The sequence below is a fragment of the Mesoplodon mirus genome, assembly GCF_964341445.2.
Source record: "Mesoplodon mirus genome assembly, chromosome: 12".
NCBI classification, from domain to species: Eukaryota; Metazoa; Chordata; class Mammalia; order Artiodactyla; family Ziphiidae; genus Mesoplodon; species Mesoplodon mirus.
In genome coordinates this window covers 16,248,918-16,256,459 of record NC_138988.1, presented here as the reverse complement: position 1 = coordinate 16,256,459, position 7,542 = coordinate 16,248,918, and the positions used below count along the sequence as shown (strand labels likewise).

Here is a 7,542-nt window from a genome sequence, read left to right as displayed (position 1 = left end):
TACCTGATTGGACAGTGCAGCTCTAGGATAAGACTAATGTCAACTATAACACTGCCAGTGTCCTCTCCCCCATTAAACCCTCCAAGAGGTTCCTTCTGTATTTGTAGAATAAAGGAGGAGCTAGTCTACAAGACTCAGCTGTCACCTCAATGGCTTCTTCTCACAATCTGCTTCCTGTTCCCTGTTGATATCACGCCCTGGGCTTTGTGCCATTAGTCCTTCTCTCTCAAAGCTCCTTTACCCCCCGTGTGATTTATGACATCATTTTTCTCTTGGCTGGAACACAACCGCCTTTTCCCCTCTTCCTGAGTTCATTTATACTCAGCTTTGGGTTTCAGTTCAGAGATGCCTTCCTTGAAATTCCTGCCCAACTGTCCGTATTTCTGAATTTCTCTCCTTCATAGCCCAGATCCCAGTTGAGAGTCTGTGCTTGTTTGTATGGTGGTTGTTTACAAATATCTGGCTCCTCACTAGGCTGGAATTTTATGAGGACAGGGATTATATCTCTTTCTGTTTATTATTATATTCCCAGAAATCAGTATAGGAAATGGCACCTAGTAGAGGCTGAACATTTATTTGTTGAATAATGTTTAATGTATATATTATACACACACAAATTACTTGGGGGCACTTGTTAAAAATGCAAACCCTTTTGTCCTACCTCCTCAAATTTCAGTTCACTAAAAGGTCAGGATGAGGGGTAGTGGACCTCCTTTTTTAACAAGCTGCCTGTGATGCAGTTGTTGTCTGTGGGTTCTATTTTGAGAAACTGTTCTAGGTAGTCCTAGAGGACAGCTAAGTTTAAGTGTATTTTTGTTTCCTTTTGGTGAGAGGGGCAGTGAACAGTAGTTTCTGTCACTCCCTTTCAAGAATTAAAGGAGAAACCCTCCTCCCTCCCTCATATGACATACTTAAGCAAAGCTAGAGCAGAGCTGAGCACAGCTAGAAAGTATTGCTCTCGTAATACAGCCCTGTGGAGTTTCATAATGCATCCAGCAAGCAACTCGTATCCCAATAAAAGAAATTATATTAAAGGGCAGTATGTATAGAGTGACAAAACACAGTATTCCAGTGAATTGAACACAGTTATGATGTAGTTGCTCAAAAACTGCTGCTATTAATAGTATACTAGCAAGTTGTGCTATAATATTTATTTAAAATAAAAAGGTAACATGCCCAAGTTAAAGGGAAAACACACTGGCTAGCAAAGGTTATTTGCTTTACAGATGCAAATCATTAATGTGGAGCTGAAAACTGAGTGAAGGTGACGAAAATAATAAAGGAAAATCCAACATATTTGGACACTCAGCCAACAGGAAGGTGGCCCATCTCATGTTGAAGGTGAGATGAGAAATGAAAACCTCACTATTCTACCTTCTTGCCTGCATTCCTCTGGTGAGAAAAAGATAATATTAGAAGAACTAGAATTCACTTTTTTTCAGAAGGAGGTAGGGACTATCAAAGAAACGTGATCCTGTTGATATGACAGTGCTTCCTTCTTTGGTAGGTTCATTTCATTCAATCGATACATATTCAGTAGAAGCATAGCATAGTGATCAAGAATATTCTGTCTGGAGCCAGATTGCCTGGGTTCAAATTCTTTCACCACTTACTAGCATTACCAGTTGGGAAGGTTGCTTATGTATTTGAATGTCCCAACTTTCTTATCTATAAAATGGAGATCATAATAATAATCCCTATTCCATGGGTTGTGGCAGGAGCAAATGATTAATATATTTTAAAAGCTTAGGACAGTGATGGTATTCTAAGTTCTATATTAGTGTTAATTTTTTGTGTATATGGGTGTATTTTTTAGTGCAGTTTTGTTTGAGGAACACTTCAGGGTGAAAACCTACCTTTGTAGAATTTACAATCTAGTGAGAGGAGATGAGACAGTACACAATAAAAATAATATATCAGTAAATTATAATAATAACAGTAATAACCAGTAAGTAATAGAGTATGCTATGAAATACAAATGACTGTGGAAAAAATAGCATTAAAAAAAGAGCTGGGGACTTCCCTGGTGGTCCGGTCCAGTGGTTAAGACTTCACCTTCCAATGCAGGGGGTGCGGGCTCGATCCCTGGTTGGGGAGCTAAGATCACACATGCCTCATGGCCAAAAAACCAAAACATAAAATAAATAGAAGCAGTACTGTAACAAATTCAATAAAGACTTAAAAAAAAAAAGAGTGGAGTTTGGGCCCTGAGAATAGTTATTGTTATTCCCCAAAGGACAGAGAGGTTCAGCGGCTTTCCCAAGGTCACACAGCTAGTATGTGAATTCTGACTCCAGAGACCATGACCACAGTCACCTGATAGGTCATGGTGCATCCCACAGAACTTTGCCATTTGGAGGAGGAGGTGGAATGAACCATGCACGTCAGGAGAGGAAGGACTGCAGACCAAGGGGACAGCTACTACAAAGGCATTAACTTGGGTCCATCATGGCATGTTGGAGGAACTGCAGTGATTTGTTGCGACCAGAGTGAAGTTAAGAAGTGGGAGGTAGCTGGGTCAGACAGATAATGAAAGGATGCAATTCACGTAGACCACTGTAAGAATTTGGCTCTTACTTAAAGTGAGATGTATGTTATTGAAAGTTGTTTTTTTTTTTTTTAGCAAATGATTGTCATAGGAAAATATCAAATATAATAAGTGTATATTAAAAAAACAAGATGCAGACAATTATATATAAAATACAATTCTAGAAAATAAATTCTGGAGAGAAATACAATACACTGTTAACAGTAATAACTATCTTGTGTTTGGAACATGGCACGCTTTTATTTCCTTAATACCTTTCAGTATTTTCCAAATAATATAAAATGATATGCATGATATAGGCAGAGAAATAGAATATTATTTTCTAAAATATAGGTGTGGGCTTCCCTGGTGGCGCAGTGGTTGGGAGTCCGCCTGCCGATGCAGGGGACACGGGTTCATGCCCCGGTCCGGGAAGATCCCACATGCCGCGGAGCATCTGGGCCCGTGAGCCATGGCCCCTGAGCCTGCGCGTCCGGAGCCTGTGCTCCGTGACGGGAGAGGCCACGACAGTGAGAGGCCCGCGTACCGCAAAAAAAAAAAAAATAATAAAAAATAAAATAAAATAAAATATAGGTGGCTGCTAAGCAACCAGAAGTGAAATATTAACATCTGATAATATAATTATCAGGTACTTGGCCACTTTACTGACCGTCGCCAAAGAAAACTTTTCACTGTGTCGAGGCAAGCTGATTAAGTTTCCTTTACTCGATTACAGAAAAAACCTTCACCTGTATTATCTAGAAAAATAGATTTATGTAGACTTGACTCTAGGACAGATAAAATTTATTCTCTCCGTCATCTGAGGTGTTTTTGTGTCGTGTTTATAAACCTGGTATTAAATTTGTTCATTTTAAATTTAGTAGAGTTTTAGATAGTCTTTTTTTTTTCAAGTTAACAAACTGTAATTGTTTCCCCAAAGTTACATTTTCTTTTCATACACATCCATCATACACTGTAACCAAAAAAAGCAGTGAACATGAAATAAGGGAAAATAAATTAAAAATCCAGAGCATAGGTAAGGAGGCTCTAGTCTGGAGCACAGCTGAGTTTCCAGCAATATAATGAGGCTCGAAAGTTTCTTTTATAAGAATGCCTGCTAACAAAGGTTCCAGCCAGATGGTTGGTTGGTCTGTCAGTCAGTCTTGAGTACTTGAAACAGTTCTGTGTCTGTTTTTTTTTTTGTTCCTTAGCATTTAGAACAGCCATCATTGTCCTGCAATAGGCAGAGCTACCATGTCCAGGAAAAGTGAGGGAGGGAACCACAGAGGCAGCGGGAGATCCAAATACAGCATTCAAAGGTAATTGGTCCAGTGATGCCTGGGGAAGGAGGAAGGGGATGGCACTCCTGGGTTAGCCATCTTCCTTCGGGGGTGTGTACCAGCCGTTTTTTTCGTGGATCTACACCAAGGACTTGTAGGCCTGCTTTATCGGGCTGTACTGAGATTTGTTGGCTCTAAACTGCACTCGTGCTTTTCCCTTCACCCGTGTGGCACTGATCTGCATGATCATTGACTCTATTGAGTAGGAACTGCTCCAGCCCTGCTTGGTGAGAAGTTCCATGCAGATGGCACCTCCGCTCAGAACACACCTTCAGAGAGGACTGGAGACACAACCCTGACAAACGGCACATCAAAGGGAAAGTTACCTTTAAAAGAAAAGCTAAGTAGGATGAAGTCGGCTCCTTTCTCTGAGGATCTGGAGATGGTTGTGCAAAGCGCTGTCCTGGTCAACTTTGAGGAGTTTGACATTCCAATCATAAAGGCTGTCATTCACGAGTTCGACTGTATAGTTTCCGCCTTTGAAACTCAGTGATCGGTATATATCCCTGAGCTCCTTCATCACCTGGTCAGTAGCCTGCGCCGAACCAGACACCGCACCATTTAAGTAATCTTGCCTCTGGCTCTTTTTAATTTTCTCTGGTATGGCCATGTTTTCTTTTCCGATGCTGTCATCTTCAGATTTCTTGCCCTCAGCTGGCTCTTCTTCTTTCATTTCAGAGTGATCTAGGTCTTCTGTGTCCTCAGGCATCTCTTCATCTTCACCTTCCAAAGATACATCTTCCTGTGTACACTGCTCTTCTGGCAAGGGCTGATCCAGCATCTCCACATCTGGATGCTGAGGGAGGTTATAGAGTTTACACAGGTCGGAGATGATCCTCTTCAGATGCTGCAAAAGCAGAGTATTATTCCCTTTCTTTATGTCCACCAGCCTCTCCAAGACAGTAGCCAAGTTAGGGTCATCAGACTCCGCTGACCAGATGGGGGGCACAGCTGGGTATGACTCCGTGATGTTGCAGTGGATGCGGACGGGATCCCCAGGCACCGACCCCTGTGGGGAGAGATGCAGTCTGGGCGCGGCCCTCGTCCCGGCCCCTCTGGCCTCAGCCAGCGGGAACTCGCATCTCAGCTGGTCCAGGCAGGCGCTGGCAATGTGGAAGCGCTCGTGGCCACGGGGGAGAAGGAACTGGAGCAGCTTCAGCTCCCCACGCAGGCAGGGCCCCGGCTCCGGGCCCCGCCCCCCATCCCAGGACTGCCCCCCCCCCCAGGCTGCTGCCCCACCCCGGCTGCTGCTGCTGCCCCAGGGCTGGCGGGCGGTAGCCTCTGGCCTCTGCTCCAGGCTCCAATGCCGCCCCGGCCGTCCGCACTTCCTGATCCCCCCTTCGACAAGATGGCGCCACCGCCATCTCCGGGACAGGGCCCCCCCGCCTCTGCTCGCAGGAGCCCCCCAGCCGCCGGAAGCCAGGCGCCCCTCCTCCTCCTCCTCCTCCTCCTCCTCGGCAGCCCCACCTCCCTTAGATGGTCTCTTATACTTCCTGTGAAGTTTGGAAGATTATAAATTTAGGTTGAACTGATAAAATATTTTGGCCTGCAGGAAAAATATTATAATTCTATTACATCTTTGAAATGTTAATTTTACATTGGGATTTGGATAAACTATAATTATGTCATAATGATACTTTTACAAGAAAATTATATGAATAGAAGATTTAGACATGTATTTTGCATATGCTTTTATAATTATTCTCTTCCTGCGATAAATTCTTCTTTTTATACACATTACAGAATAACTGAGTGTTTCAGTTCAAATAAAGGAAAATTGTGTTTAAGAAAAATATTTTCTCTGGATAAATGCCCAGAAGTGGGATAACAGGATCATATGGTAGTTCTATTCTAAATTTTTTGGGAGGAACCTCCATACTGACTTTCATAGTGGCTGCACCAATTTACATTCCCACCAACCTCATCCTCACCAACACTTGTTATTTCTTGTCTTGTGAGCACATTGTAGGGTATACAGAAGTAGAAGTATAATGCTGTGCACATAAAACTCATATAATGTTATAAATCAGTGTTACCTCAATAACCAAATTAATTAATTAATTTTAAAAAAGACAAAAAATATTTTCTCTATTTCCTATCCTTTAAATTGACACCATAGGTACTGTATCCATTATGAAGCTCTCTGTGGTCAGAGACCATTAACTCAATTAAAATTAGATTAAGGAATAAATGGAAATTATCAACACATATAAATATCCAGAGCTAGATTAATTTTCAGGTATAGTTGGGTTCAGAGATTGGGCCACCTCCTCAGGATTTGTTTCTTTCTGTTTCTTGACTCTATTTTCAACTTTGTTGGCTTAAGTCTAGGTAGCACTAGATTTCTCCTTGTGTCAGGAAGATGTCGGTAAGCAGCTTAAATTTCCCATTCTTCTGGTAAGAGACTATAAGGAAACAGTGAAATTCTTTTCTGGTAGCTTTTCCAGAAGTCCTGAAATTTATTGTGATTGGCCCAACTAAAATCTTATGTCCATAACTGAATCAAATTACAGTGACCAGAAAAATGCCAAGACTTGGTTTACCCCAGAAACTCCTTCCTAAAGATATGGAATGAAGGTGGATCTTTGATTAAAAATCAGAGAGACAAATGCTAGGACGGTAAACATGAAACATCCATAGTATAAACATTTCTGGAAAAACCTTTATTAAGGGATTTCCCTTAATAGTAGTTTCTGCTGTTAACAAACAAGTTCAAAAATCTCACTGGCGGGCTTCCCTGGTGGCCTAGTGGTTGAGAGTCCGCCTGCCGATGCAGGGGACACGGGCTCGTGCCCTGGTCCGGGAAGATCCCACATGCTGCGGAGCGGCTGGGCCCGTGAGCCATGGCTGCTGAGCCTACGCGTCCGGAGCCTGTGCTCCGCGACGGGAGAGGCCACAACAGTGAGAGGCCCGCGTACCGCAAAAAAAAAAAATCTCACTGGCTTACAACGACAAATATTTTCTTTGCTTTCAAGTCGTGGGTCAGCTCTGCATTTCTCTAATTAGTTAATAGTCAGTGAGGCATGTTTCTCTAATGGCAAATGGCATGAAAACAAAAAAGGTGAGCAGAGTTATGAAATGCCTTTAAAGGCTTCAGCTTGTGTCTAGGGCCCATCACTTTAATCCACATGCTACTGGACAAAGAAGTCATGCGGCTAAACTCAACATCAGTTGAATGAGGAAACATACTCATTAGTGCGAGGTAATGCAAAGTCCTGTGACAAATGGCATGGAGTAATTCGAATACAGGACAGAAGTGAAGAATTGAGAACAATGAACCTATTTACCAGAGGACGTTTCTAGTGCTCACTTGATGACAAAGTCAGCTGTCAGAAGATTTTTCTCCAATTCACGTCTCCGTAGAGTTTATTATTAAGATCCAAGAAGGTAGTGTTCATCACCATTACATTTCTGTTCAGATTAAATTATACACAAATATCTGTATATAAATTTGTTTTATAACAGATAAGTAACCAAAACAGTAACAAATGTAATTTACTTTAAAATTATTATTGACATTTTCCCATATTATAGTTTTTGAGTACCAAACTTTATTGAAATCTTTTATACTAGTTCCGAAAGAATTCTGATGTCAATTTCAGGTTTCCAATTAAGATTTTTATACTATCTTTGGTTTATTCCTGTGGAGTATATTTTCTAAATCCCCACAAAGGA

General features: G+C 41.8%; 1 pseudogene across 1 annotated transcript; it reads right to left on the bottom strand.

Annotated features, from left to right (window-relative positions):
* Positions 1 to 3,839: 3,839 nt before the first annotated feature.
* LOC309813518 (ubiquitin-conjugating enzyme E2 Q1-like) lies at positions 3,840 to 4,775 on the bottom strand (annotated as a pseudogene). Its single transcript has one exon. The product of its transcript is annotated as a ubiquitin-conjugating enzyme E2 Q1-like (transcript).
* Positions 4,776 to 7,542: the final 2,767 nt, after the last annotated feature.